This window comes from Pelodiscus sinensis, chromosome 1 (assembly GCF_052426305.1).
Source record: "Pelodiscus sinensis isolate ZL-2025 chromosome 1, ASM5242630v1, whole genome shotgun sequence".
NCBI classification, from domain to species: Eukaryota; Metazoa; Chordata; order Testudines; family Trionychidae; genus Pelodiscus; species Pelodiscus sinensis.
Genome location: NC_143052.1, coordinates 119,327,945 through 119,344,232, shown reverse-complemented (window position 1 = coordinate 119,344,232; position 16,288 = coordinate 119,327,945). Strand labels below are relative to the sequence as shown.

The following is a 16,288-nucleotide window of genomic DNA, read 5'->3' as shown; positions in this document are numbered from 1 at the left end:
GTTATGACCAATTGAAATTATAATTATGATTTTGTTGCCCATGGAAGTTGTACAAAAGCAAATTCTGGATTTGCATTTTAACAGCTCATTCGTGCTGTTTAAACCCAATGGTCTTCCTGTCTTATGTACTATTTTCCATATGAATATGACGTCTTGCAAGCATTTGACATTTCATTTAAAGAAACCTGATCTTCCGTAACTCTTGTTATTATAGCTTAGCTGTTATGGAAAGAGCAAGAAAATGCTTGTAACATTACAGAAATAAATGGGACAGAGTTTTCTAACATGTGAAATTTGCCCTATAGAGTAAGCCTATGCAATAGTTAAGTACCACTTAAGCACCATTTTGGGAACTTAAATGGGACTTAAGTTTTGAACGTGCCTGGTGCAGACCCTCAGCAGTGGGGAATAATACCCAAAAGGAGTATCTGTCAGAGGTGACTTTCTCTTTCTCTTGTAAATTTAGCACTCAGGAAAAGTGCTAGATTAAAAAACTTGGGAGCTAAAGTGCTGTCCTTCATGGGACAGCAGAGCTAGTCCCCTGTCCATATGGCAGGACCAACATCCCTGACAGTGTCTGTCTAAGCTACTCTTAGATATCTCCAGTGATGGTGATTCCACAACCCCACTAGGTACTTTATTTCAGTGTTTAACCACACTGACAGTTAGGAAATTTTTCCTAATGTCCAACTTAAACTTCCCTTGCTATCATTTAAGCCCATTGTCTTAACTATGGTCTGTGTCTTAGAGTGTAACCCACTGGATAATAAAGTCCTCTTCTTATGTTCAATTCTGACAGGGTACAAATGGTGAGAACACAAGCTTTTCCACACAGACCCAGCAGGAGCCAGCAAACAGATCTATAAACAGGGGAGTTTGAGTGGGAGTTCTGTTGGAGAAGTTTGCATTTGGATTTGGATTTGTATTGTTTGTAGGTGTAGAGGCTTGTAGGGGCAGTGTGCTGGGAGAGAAGCTGAGCCCTGATTAGGGGGCGGGGCTTCACTGATTAGGGGTCCTATAAAGGTAGCCTTCTAGTCAGGCTTTTTATTGCTGACCTTGGTCCCAAAAGTGGAAGTGTCCTGATAAAATTTGTGGATGACACAAAGTTGAGAGGTATTGCCAATTCAGAAAAGGATCGGGATATCATACAGGAAGATCTGGATGACCTTGTAAATTGGAGTGATAGCAATAGGATGAAATTTAATAGTGAGAACTGTAAGGTAATGCATTTAGGGATTAATAACAAGAATTTTAGTTATAAGCTGGGGACACATCAGTTGGAAGTAACAGAGGAGGAGAAGGACCTCGGAGTCCTGGTTGATTATAGGATGACTATGAGCCGCCATTGTGACATGGCCGTGAAAAAGGCTAATACGATCTTGGGATGCATTATGTGAGATATTTCCAGTAGGGATAAGGAGGTGTTAGTGCCATTATACAAGGCACTGGTGAGATCCCATTTGGAATACCGTGTGCAGTTCTGGTCTCCCATGTTTAAGAAGGATGCATTCAAACTGGAACAGGTACAAAGAAGGGCCATTAGGATGATCCAAGGAATGAAAAACCTGTCTTATGAAAGGAGACTCAAGGAGCATGGCTTGTTTACCTTAACCAAAAGAAGACTGAGGGGGGACATGATTGCACTCTTTAAATATATTAGAGGGATAAATACCAGGGAGGGAGAGGAATTATTTAAGCTTAATATCAATGTGGACACAAGAACAAATGGATATAAGATGGCTAGTAGGAAGTTTAGACTTGAGATTAGATGAAGGTTTCTAACCATTAGAGGAGTGAGGTTCTGGAACAGCCTTCCAAGGGAAGTAGTGGGGGCAAAAGATCTAGCTGGCTTCAAGATTAAACCAGATGGGTTTATGAAGGGGATGGTTTGATGAGATAACATGATCTTGGTAACTAATTGACCATTCATTATCAGTGGTAAATAGGTCAATGGAGGGATGACAGGAGTTACTATAGAGAACTTTCTGGGTGTCTGGCTTGCCCACATGCTCAGGGTTTAGCTGATTGCCATATTTGGGGTCGGGAAGGAATTTTCCTCCAGGGTAGATTGGCAGAGGCCCTGGAGGTTTTTCGCCTTCCTCTGTAGCATGGGGTACAGATCACAGCTGGAGGATTCTCTGCATCTTGGTGTCTTCAAACTATTTGAAGGCTTCAATATCTGAGATATAGGCGAGAGGATTATTCCAGGAGTGGGTGGATGAGATTCTGTGGCCTGCACTGTGCAGGGGGTCAGAATAGATGATCATAATGGTCCCTTCTGACCTTAAAGTCTATGAGTAAAAGAAGCATTAACGCCCTCACACAGCCCTAGAGATTACATCTGTTTGGCAGAGCAGATAGGCAGACGGTTTGGTTGAGTCACTGGGGATGGAGGTGTAAGTTAAAAAAGAAAAAAACATGTAACAATTGATATGTAGGGACAAACCAAACAAATGGCTTTTGAGGTCAAGACCTGATATAGTCTCTCTCCTAGAATAAAAATTAAGATATCACTATGAGAATGACTGAGGAGTTAGCTGTCTCAGTCTTGTTGCCAACTCTCCAGGACTATCCTGGAGTAAGATTTTTGTCATGTGATGACATCTCCAAGCCTTCGTGCATACAAGGTTGACATTCTTATTCCTCAGGGATGTTGAGAAGGATAATTAATGTTCATAAAACTCCTTGAAAGTGAAAAGGGCTAGAGAATTGCTAACTGCATGGTTACTTCCACCACAAAAATCTTTGGACGCTTTTGTCTTTTAACATTAACATTAACCCTATTTTGAATGAGAAACAGGTTTTCAGGGAAGTAAACTGGCACAAGCTGTGTTGACTTAGATGATGCTACATTGATTTACACCATCTAGGGGTTTCACCCCCTGAATCTATTAGTGCTACAAAAATCCTTTGGATTCTCCCTATTTCAGAATGATTTATTAGCTAGCTGCACCGTGGCATATGTAGCCATAAGGTATATTTTCTTAATGATGTGTAGGAAAAAAGAATATGGGACAAAGCCTGCTCGGTTATGTTGGTATAGATCACAGTAAATCCATTGACTTCAGTGGAATTTATTTGAATTTCAGTAGGTGTAACCAAGGCAGAATTTGGCCCTGGGTCTATAAAATTTCCAGCGTAGTTTTGTGGGGCAAACACTTGTTTAATAGTCATTGGGCTAGAATCTCAGCTGGTGTCAGTTGGCATCACTCCTCTGACTACAATGGAGCTATGCCAGTTTATAGCAGCTGAAGAGCTGGCTTATTGACATTTGAAATTATTTTTAAAGTCTGTGTGGTGAGGTTTTATAACTAAGAACAGAATAATCTAAGAAGCGTGGGGATTTTTTAAAGAAAATTGATTGATTGATTGATTGATTGATTGAAGGCAGGTTCATGTGAAGAGCCCACTGCAGTAAACTGTGTTGTGTCATGTGTGTGTGTGTGTTTGTGTGTGCCACTTCTTCCTACAGTTCAGAATACTAATAATAATTCAGAATAATTTTCCATTAATGAGATTTCAGCAGCTTGCCAGAGTTGTCACACGCCTTGATGTCTTTGAGCTTCTTCCTTGGACGCTGCTCCACTTGGCTATCATCCAGGAAGAGCTTTCTCCAGCTGCTTTGGTTTATTGTGTATCAGCTTCCAGAATTTGAGATCACAAGTCAAGCAAAAAAGCTAAATGTAAATGCATTCACAACAGCCGGCACCCACAGAGCCTGTGCTCCAGGAAGTCCCCATGCCTGTTCTCAAAGCTTTTTGTTCACCAAGTTGCTTTCAAGATTTCTGGGGTTACACCTATCTATAATAACAGAGCAACAAATGTCAGTTTGAATTTATGGAATACATTTTTTTTGAAAGAAGAAAAAAAAAAAAAAAAAAAAAGAAGAAAACAAAAAATGGCCTCCCATCTATAGTGGAGTCCTTGGAAGGACCATTTCAGATGCTTTCCTTAGTAAGCTAGGATTGAAGTGCTAATGTTCAAATCTCAATGGATAGAGAAACAGATACGTGGAACGACTGAGATTCACAGTTCTTAATCTCTGCAGTCTCAGGAAATTAATTGTGTGGGATATGCACTTCTAATACTGCTGCTGCTCCAGAGGAAGTCACATCCCTCCATGTACTTCAGATAGTTTTCTCTTCTGCAAACTTAAATGGAATAGCTAATCATTTTTATCATCATTTTATGGGATATAAGTTTTTTCTTTCAACTTGAGAAAGAAAAATTTGGCTATATATAAGTAGCAGATTTTGCAAGTGAAACAATACAGGTGAGACAAAATGAAGTAGATGAGATAATGTTCTCGCGCTCTCTCTCATCTCTGGCTGCAATGTGTTATTACAATGATATCCAAATCATAGATATGTAAAACACAAGAAGATGGAAGAATGTCAAAATTATAGATACACACGCATGAAGGCTCTGATCCAGCAAATCATGTAAGCAAATTCCTAACTTTAAACATGTGAGTAATCTCCTTGAAAGTTAAGGACATGCTTAAGTGCTTGGATGGATCATAGTCCAAAGGATCAAATCCATTCTCATTTTTAAGTTTTGATATCCTATGGTGTCAGAATTGTGGTAGAAAAAGTAGCTGTCTGAAAACACAGCACCTTTACAGTGCATATGTTCCAAGACTATTCATTCTTTTTTACAAATTGGGAGGAAGGGATCCACAAAAATCTTTTGGCGTGCCTCCTGTAGCAAAACAAGACTCAAGAATGAAGCTAAAGAAAGGTTGTTCTCTCTCATAGCTCAAAGAAAATGTGCTGGATTTATACAGTTGATCAAACATCTTTTCCAGACTTTCCTGGGGAGGATTAAAACGTCATTGGCTCTCTCAGTAACACCTGAACACTTTATAACCAACGAAGGTGTTGCCAGGTTTTTATTAGTACCATGAGGCAACTTAATGGAATGGTATATGTGCATTTTATATGTGACGCAATCTTGTCCACTTTTGTCGACAAAACTCAGTAGTCTAGACACACCCCTAATTTGCTCACCTGTGCATGATACATGATGTGTGCCTGAAAGAAGGGAGCAATTCTTTCAAAAAGCTCAAAATCCTACTTTGTCCTCTATGCATGTGGAGAGCTGTAAAATTGGTGTGTATGTCAAAAATTTTCCAATAAATCTGTTTTCAGTTGGAAATTGGGGTTTCAGATAGATAGCATCTTTTACAGAAAGTACCTCTTTACACACACACACACACACACACACACGTTTGAAAACCAAAAACTGAAGTTTTTGTCCGAACTCCCAAAGTTTTCAGGCTTTGAATTTTTGATAAAAAGTTGGAATTTTCGGAGGGATAAAAAAACCTTTTGTTAGACAAGTTCTACTCTTGATGTTCTACAGTACAGCAGATTTTGAAAACTCACAAAGCAGCTACATACCATCTGTCTTTGAGACTGAGATACAGTATCCATGATCTGATGGGAAGGCTTTCCTTAGATAAATAATGTCTTGCTATTCATATAAGGGCTTGTCGTCACTGGCCCCAAGATCAATGCTCCAGAAATTGATCTCTTAGGGTGTGATTTAGTGGGTCTAATAAGGACCCACTAAATCAACCATTGATAGCACCCTCATCAACCCTAGTACACCATTGGGATCACAAGGAGTAAGGTAAGCTTCTTCCACTGACTACCTCCCCCTGCTCACAGTGGGGACACTGAAGAAATTCAACCTAAGGTACATTGACTCCAGCTACGCTATTCTCGTTGCTGGAATTGCATATCTTAGGTTGACTTTTAGGCTTCAACCTGGCAAAAGTTTTCACCATCAGTGGTTATTCATATTGCTTGCTATATTTGTTGTACTTTGTTGTTGTTATCATGTTGCTACCATCTCCGGGATAAAATTCTTTTGTTTTTTTCCAACATATCTCTCTTTAGTAAGTGTGGTAATGTGGAGGTGCTAGCTATTGACTCTGCTTATTTCATTATATTAGACAAAATCTTCCCCCCATTTTTTTCCTCTCTCCAAATATGTTTAAGTGCATTTTATACTGGCAATTTTTAATCCTTTATTATGTATTCCTGAAAGCAGCCTAGCGTAGAACAGTTAGCCTAGGTCTGGAAGGAATTCCTGAGTTCTGGTCCCAATTCTGCAACTGACTTGCTATCTGACCTTAGGCAAGCCACTTAATGGCCCTGCCACAATTTCCCCATTTGTAAAATGGGATTAATATTTACTTACCATAGAGGGTTATTTTAAATACTGGTTATTGTTCATATGGTGAGTTCAACATGTACAGATCTATACATGCTAAGGATTAAGTGTGTGATAAATCAAAGAGTTTTCTTTTCCGATGTTCTGTTCTGAAACATTGAATACTGTATATTGCATATGGTATAATTGTTATTGAATTCCATTGTTGATGTGATTAAATCCTCTTCCTTATGCTCTGGTAAATCTTTTTTAAATATAGATTATTTTAATTAGCGATGAGCACATTGGTTTGGATAAAATAAGAGCCAACCTGAACCTGAACTTTTACACACAAACTTAAACCAAAGCTCTTTTTTTGAGGTTCATATTTAATTTAGCTGCTGTTTTCAGTTTTCTTAATTAATTTAAATTTTTGCATAATGCTGTACATCCTGTCTCCAGCTGGTAATGGAAAGGTTCTAAATACCAAGAAAAAAGATATTTTTGGACTTTTCTTCCCTCAAACAGACTTCTTGCAATCCTCACTTTAGATTTAACACTGTTCTTAATAAGACAAAGTTCTTTTTGAAATCATTAAGATTTTTATATGAATATAAGGTAGAATTTGGCCCTATACTAGCAGAATTGAAATTTGCAAATAGTTTATGCTAAGCATCTGAACTTTTTTTGGCCTTTCCTCATTGAACCTCTGAACTTTGATAATTAGGCTAGCTTCTGATTTCTTACATTTTCTTTATCCACTGGTAAAGTTAATAGATTGACTCTGGCATCTCCACCATCCCCCAAATCAAATCTTCTCTGTAGTTTGTATGAGCAGTTAAAGAATTATTTTTGTGGCAGTTGGGGATTTATAAGATCAAGTCTCGCACTTTCTGCTGCTGTGGGAAAGTAGTTCTCAGGTTGTCTTGTACTGCAAAGTATAGATGAGAGATTTTTAGGCCTAGAACTTCTCATTGACTTCAGTGAGACTAGTCACGTGAGTAAATGCTCACCAAAACAGCAAGGCTTCCTCTCCAACCTTTATACACCCAAGATCACTTTTTAAATGACAGACCAAGCCAAGATCTACTGCCCCGCCCCTTTCTATTCTTCTCCTCTCCATCACTTGCTATCCCCAATCCTTATACTGCTGCTTTTTTTTTTTCAATTCTTCTGTAGGAAGAGGTTTTTCCAACATTTGGTCTGTCTAGACTGGACCAAATGTCAGAAAACCCCCTTCTTTTAGAAGCCCCCTTATTCCTTTTGGAAAGAGGACTATAGGGGTGACCAAAAGAGCATGTTTGCTCTTCCACTAAAAAAAGTGGAAGAACAAATGCATCCCTGGATGCAGAAGAGTTTTTCTGGGATATCTTCAGAATCCTGAAACTCCTGCAGTCTAGCCGTACCCTTGCTGGGTTGAGACAGGATGTGTAGGCTCTGGGGTGGGAATGAAGGATTTGGGTGTGGGAAAGGGTGAGAGGTGCAAGCTCTGGGAGGAAATCTGGATGCAGGAGGAGGTGGAGAAGGGGACACTGGCTTGGGGAGGGGGCTCCAGGCTGGGCAGTGTTGGGGTACTAAGCAAACCACAGGCTTGTGGATGTGAGGGTGCAGGAATTTTGGTTGGGGTATGAGAGGGGCTCAGGGCAGGGGGTTCCAGTGTATGATAAGCTCAGATCTAGGATCTGGGGGAAGGGAGAGTGCAGGAGAGGCTGTGGCCAGATCGGGTCTTGGCCCCAATTGGGGGTTTGTTGGCCAGGCTTCATTTTTAAATAAAATACTATGTCAAACACACACAGTTTCTGCATTGTCTTTATTTATAAGAAGGGCAGGGAATCTGTCTTGAGTCAGGGGTCACTGACCCACAGAAAAGTCAGCTAGGAGCAGGGGACATGGTACTGGGGAAGGGTGCTAGTGGGTGCTGGGGCAAGGAACAGAGTGCCAGTGGGGGCAGAGTTCTGTGGCTGGGGGCAGGGGCGAGGGAACAGGGTGCTGGGAAGGCAAGGGACAGGTTTCTGCAGCAGGGGACAGGGTGCCAGTGGGGACAGAGTTCTGTGGCTGAGGGCAGGGGAAAGGAAACAGGGTGCCAGGAGAACAGGTTTCTGCAGCAGGAGGCAGAAGGGTAGCGGTGGACAGGCTTCTGCAGCAGGGTGCCCAGGGAGCAGGTTTCTGCAGACAGAGTGGGCGGGGGGACAAGGTTCTGCAGCGGGGGCAGGAACAGGGTTTGGGGCAGGGAGTCCCCTACACCAGCCTTGGTGGGAAGCCTCTGTTGTGCGCTCCCTCTGGGGCTGCCCCCCCTCCCTCCCCCCCGCGGAGCAGGCAAGCCCATGCATGTGACCCCTCAGGGTTGACCCACCCTTCACGGAGCAGGCAAGCCTGCGCACGCGACCCCCTCGGGGCTGACCCACCCCCCGCAGAGCAGGGAAGCCCGCGCACGTGCTCCCTCCGGGCCCGACTCCCCCCTCCTGCAGAGAAGGGAAAGCCCCTGGGGACTTACCTGGTAAGTTCCTGGAACACCAGGGAGTTGGGGCAAGGAAACAGCTAGTGCATTTCTGGAACCCCCAGAAGTGATGCGCAGCTGTAGGACTTCTGTCCACTCCGTGGGAAGCTGCCACTACCTCCATTGTTGCTCAAGGTAGGTAGTGGGGCTTCTTGGGGGTGGGGAAAAATGGGGGGCCCAGAATGCCTCATGATCGACCGGTCGATCGCAATCGACTGGTTCGTGACCACGGCACTAGAATGTGGCTAGTGAGGCTCAGTTCTGTCATCTTTACTCATCTAAAATAGTACTATTCTGCAATGAAGTCAAACCCAAAGATAAGGCCTCGTTTTCACTCCATGAAAGATCATCGCTGCCGTGATCGATCTTCTGGAGTTCGATTTAGTGAGTCTAGTTAAGACTTGCTAAATGAAATTCAGAGGACGCCCCCCATCAGCGGCCAGTACTCCTGCCTTTGCCAAGAGTAAGGGAAGTCAATGGGAGTGTTTGCTCCTGTCTGCCTCCTCCTATGAAGATGCCTCCAAGCTCGGCTTCTGGTAAGCTGACTCCAGCTAGATATTCTATGTAGCTGGAGTTGCGTAGCTTAAGCTGAGCTGCCCAGGTCTAGTATAGACCTGGCCTAAGAGTGGCAAAACCTGGGCTCAAATTAGTACTGAATAGACCTCAGTGAATAATTTGCTCTCTTTGTGCAGCCCTAATTTACACCAGATCTAGGCAGACCTGAATCAAGGTCTGCCTAGTGGGCTCCCAGCCCATCAGTAACTTTCAGTCTGTCTGCATGTGGTCAGATGGGGTAGCAAAATCAAGCTTTCAAGCCCACAAACAGTTGCGCCTACCTTGAATGTATTCATTATTTTGAATATTTTTTTCCATATGGACTAAACAGACAGTTTGCAAAGTACAGCACTGCTCTGTGTGAGGAAGGTTGACAAAATTTGGCCTCTTTGTTAGCCTTGAGTTTTATACAAATTTTCCATAAAACATACATTTTATTCCAAATTTGACCAAATTAAACAGTTGCAGTGTTCCACCCACTTGTGGGTGAGGCAATCCCTATGAATTGTTAACCGCCTCACTAGGGTGTACTCTGCTAAAGCTTTCTTAGTGTTGTATAGCGTCAATTAAAAAATATTAGGAAGTCCAAAGTATTGTTGGGCTGGTTCCTGAGGTATAGGCAAGACTCCCCTGACCACCAGCATTTTTACCACTGAATCATCTAGCCCTTCCAAGGGCATGGGCAGATGGCTACGTACTTGGCACTCCTGTACATTGTGTGTAAACAGCTGCTGCTCTTTCAACCATCCGTAGAGTCCCACTGTTAGTGATAATGGCAGGAATATTTTTTGAACGTGTGGGGAAAGAGGGCCAGCATAGACAAGATCATTCATCTCATACGGTATTTTTCCTCTGTAAGGAGCTCAGGATTTGACTCATAATTACATCAATTACTATTCAAGGGAGACTCAATTCTACAAGGTGCTGTGAACCCTGACTCCAAGGGGATTTCATAGCTATTATTGTGTGACACAGAAGATGATTTAATTCTGCCAGAAAGCATCGTACTTCATTCAGTGAGAGCCACGTTGGTTAGTTCTGTTGTCATCTACAGTTGCATTCCCTGGTCCACTAAGGACTGAGGAGAAAAGCCACTAAGAAGAGAAGAGGGGAAGACATTGAACAAACCAGGAGACAGAACATTACACAAAATTTGAAGCAAGCTTATACCAAAATATATTTTGACTTTATTTATAATAATAAATAATGTCACTGTTTTAATTTTTTTAAAATATTAACATACACTACTGTACTTCTTGGTTGAGGCCAGGATAAGTACAAACTAGAAGTGGTCTAAATGTTTCAAAGTTAAATGAAGAAGAAATACTTTTTTCAGGACAAATTTCATAGAAAAAAATTCATGAAAGTAATTTCCACAAAATATAATTCCTATTTTCTGGCCAGTGTTAGTGCTGATCTAACATGGTGCTGTACTCCTTTTTATCTGAAGATCTCAAAATAGTCTGCAAAAATGGTACATATTCATGACCTGATTTATAGATTGACCAAATTTACAAGAACAGCCCCTAGCTTTGTGTGCCTCACTTTAACACCAAGGACAAAATCACACAGTTACATAAAATTAAGCCACTAAATAAGTGACCCAATTCTCAGTGTTGTTGAGCACCCACAACATCCATTGACTGGAGCTGAAGTTCTGGGTGCCAGGAACTCAGGTGTCTGAAATTCCAAAACTGGATGAATCAGAGTTAGAGATCACTTTTGAAAACAGGATCCTAAATCAGAGCTGGCAAGAGAGCCTGTCTTTAGTCCACTGTCCTGCCTGCTATCTCTGTGTAAGATCTTTTTTTCCCCCTTTTCTTTTGCAGTACGTTATTTCCAACCCAATCAGCACCAGAAAATACTGAAAATCTCAGTATCATAAGAAAGCTTGATTTTGCAACATTTCCATCTTGATTACTGGATCATGGAGGCTGGCATATGGTTTGTTAAGCTTTTAGAAACACATTTAGGAACATAGGAATTTCCATACCATATCTGATCAGTGACCCACCTAATACATTGTCATTTGAGAATAGCAAAGTTTCAGAGAAAGTGTTGCCAAAAGTAATATCAGACAACTGTTGAATAACCTGCCTGTATGAGAAATTTATTGTTTTCCCTTTAATTTGCTAGTGATTTAGCTTATAGCCTGAAGTATGAAGGTTTATATCTTGTATAAAGATGTTTTTAACATAACAAATACAGCTAGGGATGTTCTCCTTACCTATAAAATACATACTCCTATTTAAAATCTTGTCCTCAGTGGTATTTTGTGGCAATGAATTTCACAGGATAATTAAGTAAATAAATTATTTCCTTTTATTAGTTTGAATATTTGGATGCTTAGCCAATGTGAATTTAACGTAGAGCATAGAGTTGTGAGAAGTTTTTTCATGCAAGGTCAGAATCATCAGCCAGCTTGGCTGAAAGGTCCCTAAAGCTTGGCTAACCTGAACTAACTTTCAAGGATACCTGAGCCAATCTGTGAAAACTAGATACATCTCAGATATTCTGGCATTTTAGGATTAGCATGAACCCCAGACTGAAAATTCAAGCAATGCTGATCATGATGGATTTAAAACTGGAAAGGTGAAAAATGTTTTGCATGAATCACACTGAACTACACCCATTTCCATAGCTACTCTCTGAGGGTATATCTACACTGAAAAGTTAATTTGAAATAACAGCTGTTATTTCGAATTAACTTTAATAGAGTCTATACATGCAAACCCCTATTTCGAAATAGACTTTGTGTGTAGATGCGTTAATTCAAATTAGCTTAATTCAAATTAACTATTTTGAATTAAGTTAACTTGAGTTAACGCTGTAGTGTAGACATACCGTAATTGATATGATGTTAGCCCATTGTTGCTATTTTACAGCTTAATTATAAATTTGGCCTACTGAGCCTGAGTGACCCGATACTTCTGGCATACTGATTCTGAGGGTTAAAAAATAAAATCCCTCAGTTGATCTAGTTCATATCGTAAGGGGAGCCAGAAGAGAGGAGTTTAGCAAAAAAAGCAATTAACACACAGAGTATAGGAATGAGTTTATTGCAGTAGGTTGTTCTTAATACTTTCTTTCAGCTAGAAGAGAATAGGTAGAGCTATTACACTTCTGTAGACTCCATTACAGTAATTTATTGAAATATAAGTGGATGTCAGTAGTTCAAAAAGAATCTAGTTTACACCACTTTACACATAATCTCTGTCTGAGTTTGGCCCTCTGGATTTTGCTGAGACATTTTGATTTTCAAGAGGAATGATTGCTACTCACAGGCTAATTCTCTCATGCTGGAAACCACCCACCATATGACACAGAGTACACTGGAGTAATAACTTGTGGGTGCTGTTTTTAAAGTGCTTTCTGCCAAATCTTCTAAGCCCTATTGCTGTGACATGCTGTCACAGCCCCGCTCAGAAATGTATGCAGACTGAAGAAGATGTATGCTAGTCTCATGAGTGGCTTTCCTCTCTGGGACAGATTATAGCCATTCTATCCAATTTTTAATCTTGTCAGTATTGGTGCTTACAATTTTTAATTTTATAATATTAGGACCGTGAACATGCCGTGCATAAAACTGAGGATGCCCACATTCAACTCATGCTTCATTTGGGAAGACACAAGCACCTATAGAAATGTACATGCCACAGGACTATTTGAATATTAATTGCATCTATGCTTGACTGGCCAGAGGGCTTCCGGTGGAAACATGGTATATCCTAAGGCAGTGGTCTCCAACCTTTTTACACCCAAGATCACTTTTTAAATGACAGACCAAGCCAAGATCTACCGCCCCGCCCCTTCCTTGAAGCCCCGCCCTCTCTATTCTCCTCCTCTCCATCACTTGCTATCCCCAATCCTTATACTGCTGCTTTTTTAAAAAGGTTTTTCAACATTTGGAAGTGGTGCTCAACCAGGGTGCACCACGCTCCACGTGGGCTGGTGCAGAGAAGAAGCTGCCTGGCCAGCTGGCTGTGGCCTTCAGCCCGGAGGAGGCTGAACCGCACTCCAGCTGATTGGGCGGCTTCCCCTCTGCGCCTGCCCACGTGGAGCTTGGTGCACCCTGGCTGAGCACCATGGCCAGCTATCCGGGAAGCCGCTTCTCTTCGCTCCCGCCCGGCTGCCCTGCACTCAGCCTGGGAAGCTTGCTCCAGCACAGCTGGAGCTAGATGCAGCCTCCCTGGGCTGAGCGCAGGGCAGCCGGGCGGGAGGGAAGAGAAGCGGCTGCCCGGCCAGCTGGCCATGGCACTCAGCCAGGGTGCACCAAGCTCCACGTGGGCAGGCGCAAAGGAGAAGCTGCCAATCAGCTGGAGCACGGGGCAGCCTCTTTCAGCTGAAAGCCACAGTCATCTGACTGGGGAGTTTCAGCCCTCCCTACCTCCCAGCGCCCACCATTCCTCGCAGCTACTCACCTGTTTTGTTGCTCGGTGAGTAGCTGCTCCTCAAATGAGGAAATCTAATGTAAATGTATTGCGCAGGTGCGCAGTTCAGAGAGGGCTCAAGAGCTACTCTTAGAGCCCCTGAGATCTACCAGTAGCTCACGATCTACTGGTTGGTGACCACGGTCCTAAGGATTTGGACAGTTGGCTAAATATAACCATTAAAAGTTATGCTAAGGACAAGTAACAAGTCAAGAAATTTCCTAAAGCTTCTCAGGAAAGCCATTGACTAACAGCTTAGCTTAATTTCTTTCCACAAATTAATCATAAGTGTGCTTGAAGGAAGATGGGTTACTCTTTCTAAGGGGGAATTTCAGAAGCATGGGATGTGAACCTCTCTTGGAAGTTAGAGGAGACAAGACTCCATCTTGAGAGCACAATGACAATGCTGAGACAGATAACAGTCAAAAGATGTTACAGAGGCTTTAGATTTCTGAATGTCTTAAATTATATTTGCTTTCTGTAAATTAAGAAGGAACCAGTTTGCAGACTCTTTTTGCAGGAATAATTGACATATTTAAAGGTTTAACCTATTCTATTTTTTTTTCTGTACTTTAACATAAATACTGTTCCCCTTTTATTATTATCTAATCTGAGTTGAATCTGACAGTTATGTTTATGGAAATGAAAGTTGTACTGTCCTTGAAAAATGTGTTCATCTGCCTTCACTTAACAACAAGGTGGTGGAGGGGAAAAATGGTATTAAATGCTTATTCGCTCTGCTGACAGTGTGAACTGTGTGGCCAGAGAGAAGGGACTTAGCAGAGAGAAATTGTTCTGGTAGAGGCTAGGGCCAGACTGGACATCCAAAAGGACACAGATCAAGTTTAATCCTTGCCCTATTTCTTGGAGTTATCACAATCAGCAACATAATTTGGTATGTTAGGTTTCATTCTGATGTGGCCTCCTGGACAGGTAGCCCTCAGCACATATGAGCTGCTATTCTTTTCTGCAGGAATCTTTTACTTTTAGTATATCCATGTCTGTTTCGCTTTTCTGGATAGCTGGGAAGTAAGGCAATCCTGAGACTCAGTTACTGTAGATGGTTGGGAATATGGTGTAAATATTTATCAGTGTGACTTTCTCTCTCTCTCTCTCTCTCTCTCTCTTTCTTTAGGCACTTCATTTATGTGCATCCTGCATATGATCTATGCTTTTATCATCTAATATTTCTTTTTGAGCTTTTTGTGTTAGAGTATATTCTGGCCTCTTTTTTAAAAAAGTGCAATTTTAGTTTCTAAGAGTATTTGTTTGAAAAATGTTCCCAGAGGCATGAATTCGGTCCTTTGCTAACTGTCTTTTTGCAGCTGTGTGTCCTCTGTTACCGGAATGAAAATTTAGGTGAGCAGTGGAAACAGGAGAAAGAAACAGCAAGGGGCAGCACAGCTTCACAGGTGATTAATCAGCCCCGCCCTTCAGTCAGCTCCCTGCACAGAGCCCTGAGCCTCTGACTGGGGTGGGGGAGGCTGATTAATCAATCACCTGTGAAGCTGTGCTGCCCCTAGAGGGAACACTGGATAGGAGTGGTGCAGGCTTGAGGCCTGGTATAGGCATCTGCTCTTAGTCAGGGATCCAAGAGCAGAGTGGGTGGGAGGAAGCCTCCTTTCATTTTCCTGCATGACACAAGAACTATGGAGAGTTGCTTGGCAAAGGTGGTGTTTTCTTTTCATGTGGACATTTTGTTACCCTGGAAGGGGCAGACTTTTGTGTGTGACTGAAGGGAGAAACTACCAATCACCAAGAGGGGGCTGGATCCCTGGAGAGTGAGGCACAAACTGCCTGCCAGCAAAGGGAGATCACAGCATGGAGAAACTGAGGCCGAGGTGCACCCGATGATGGACAGGTAAGCCATGTATCTACATGCTAATAGCAAACCAAAACCACAAAGGAAACTGAACTATCCGTCTGTCATCTGTCCTGAGTAGTTTGGCCTCTTCTAGAAAATGTATGGTTAGGTTGTACAGATGAGAGATCAGGTCCCTCAGTACTGAAGCAGATAACAATCCCGGTGGAGTACTGGGGGTTTGAGATTCCGTGGGTGCAAGAGGAATGCAGGGTCAGGCACTGTGACGGGATGTTGTGGTTGCTTTTAAAGAGACGGGGTAAACTCGAGGCTCAAGTAGGTTTTATTTCATGCAGGAGACGTCATCTAAGATCTATACTGGGGTGAATGTTACCTTTTAGCTTTGAATGGTGTGCTTGTGATGTTAAAGACTGACCATTTACAAAGTTTTGCTGGGCCACTGACCCACCATCTACAAAACTGGTTCTTTGAACCCAACCTTCAGGCCACACATGGCTAAAGGAGGGAAATGGTTACAGTGGGAACATGAAGCCAAGGAGCCATAGAGTTGGAATGGAAAGGGAAATATTGCTGAGGAAGGTGACAGGCAGGGAAAAATCAAGCCACACAAGTGAATAGGGTAAAAAAAAAAGTGATTGTGTTGGAAAGGAGAGGTGATCCAGTGGTTAGGATTGGCACAGTCTTGGGGAACCTGTGGGGTCAATTCTCTGCTCTGCCACAGACTTTCTTGTGATCTTGGATAGATCACTTAGCAGCTCTGAGCCTCAGTTCCCCTGCTGTAAAATAGGGATAATATAGTTTCTCTCCTCTACAGGAGTTTTGTCA

General features: G+C 42.2%; 1 long non-coding RNA gene across 1 annotated transcript in view; it reads left to right on the top strand.

The window, feature by feature from the left end:
• The first annotated feature begins 15,198 nt into the window (after window positions 1-15,198).
• The window catches only part of LOC112545497 (uncharacterized), a 70,357-nt gene continuing 69,267 nt past the window's right edge, over window positions 15,199-16,288 (top strand). The window contains exon 1 of the long non-coding RNA XR_012900864.2: window positions 15,199-15,502. This is a non-coding gene — a long non-coding RNA (uncharacterized LOC112545497). The remainder of the gene's footprint in view (window positions 15,503-16,288) is intronic.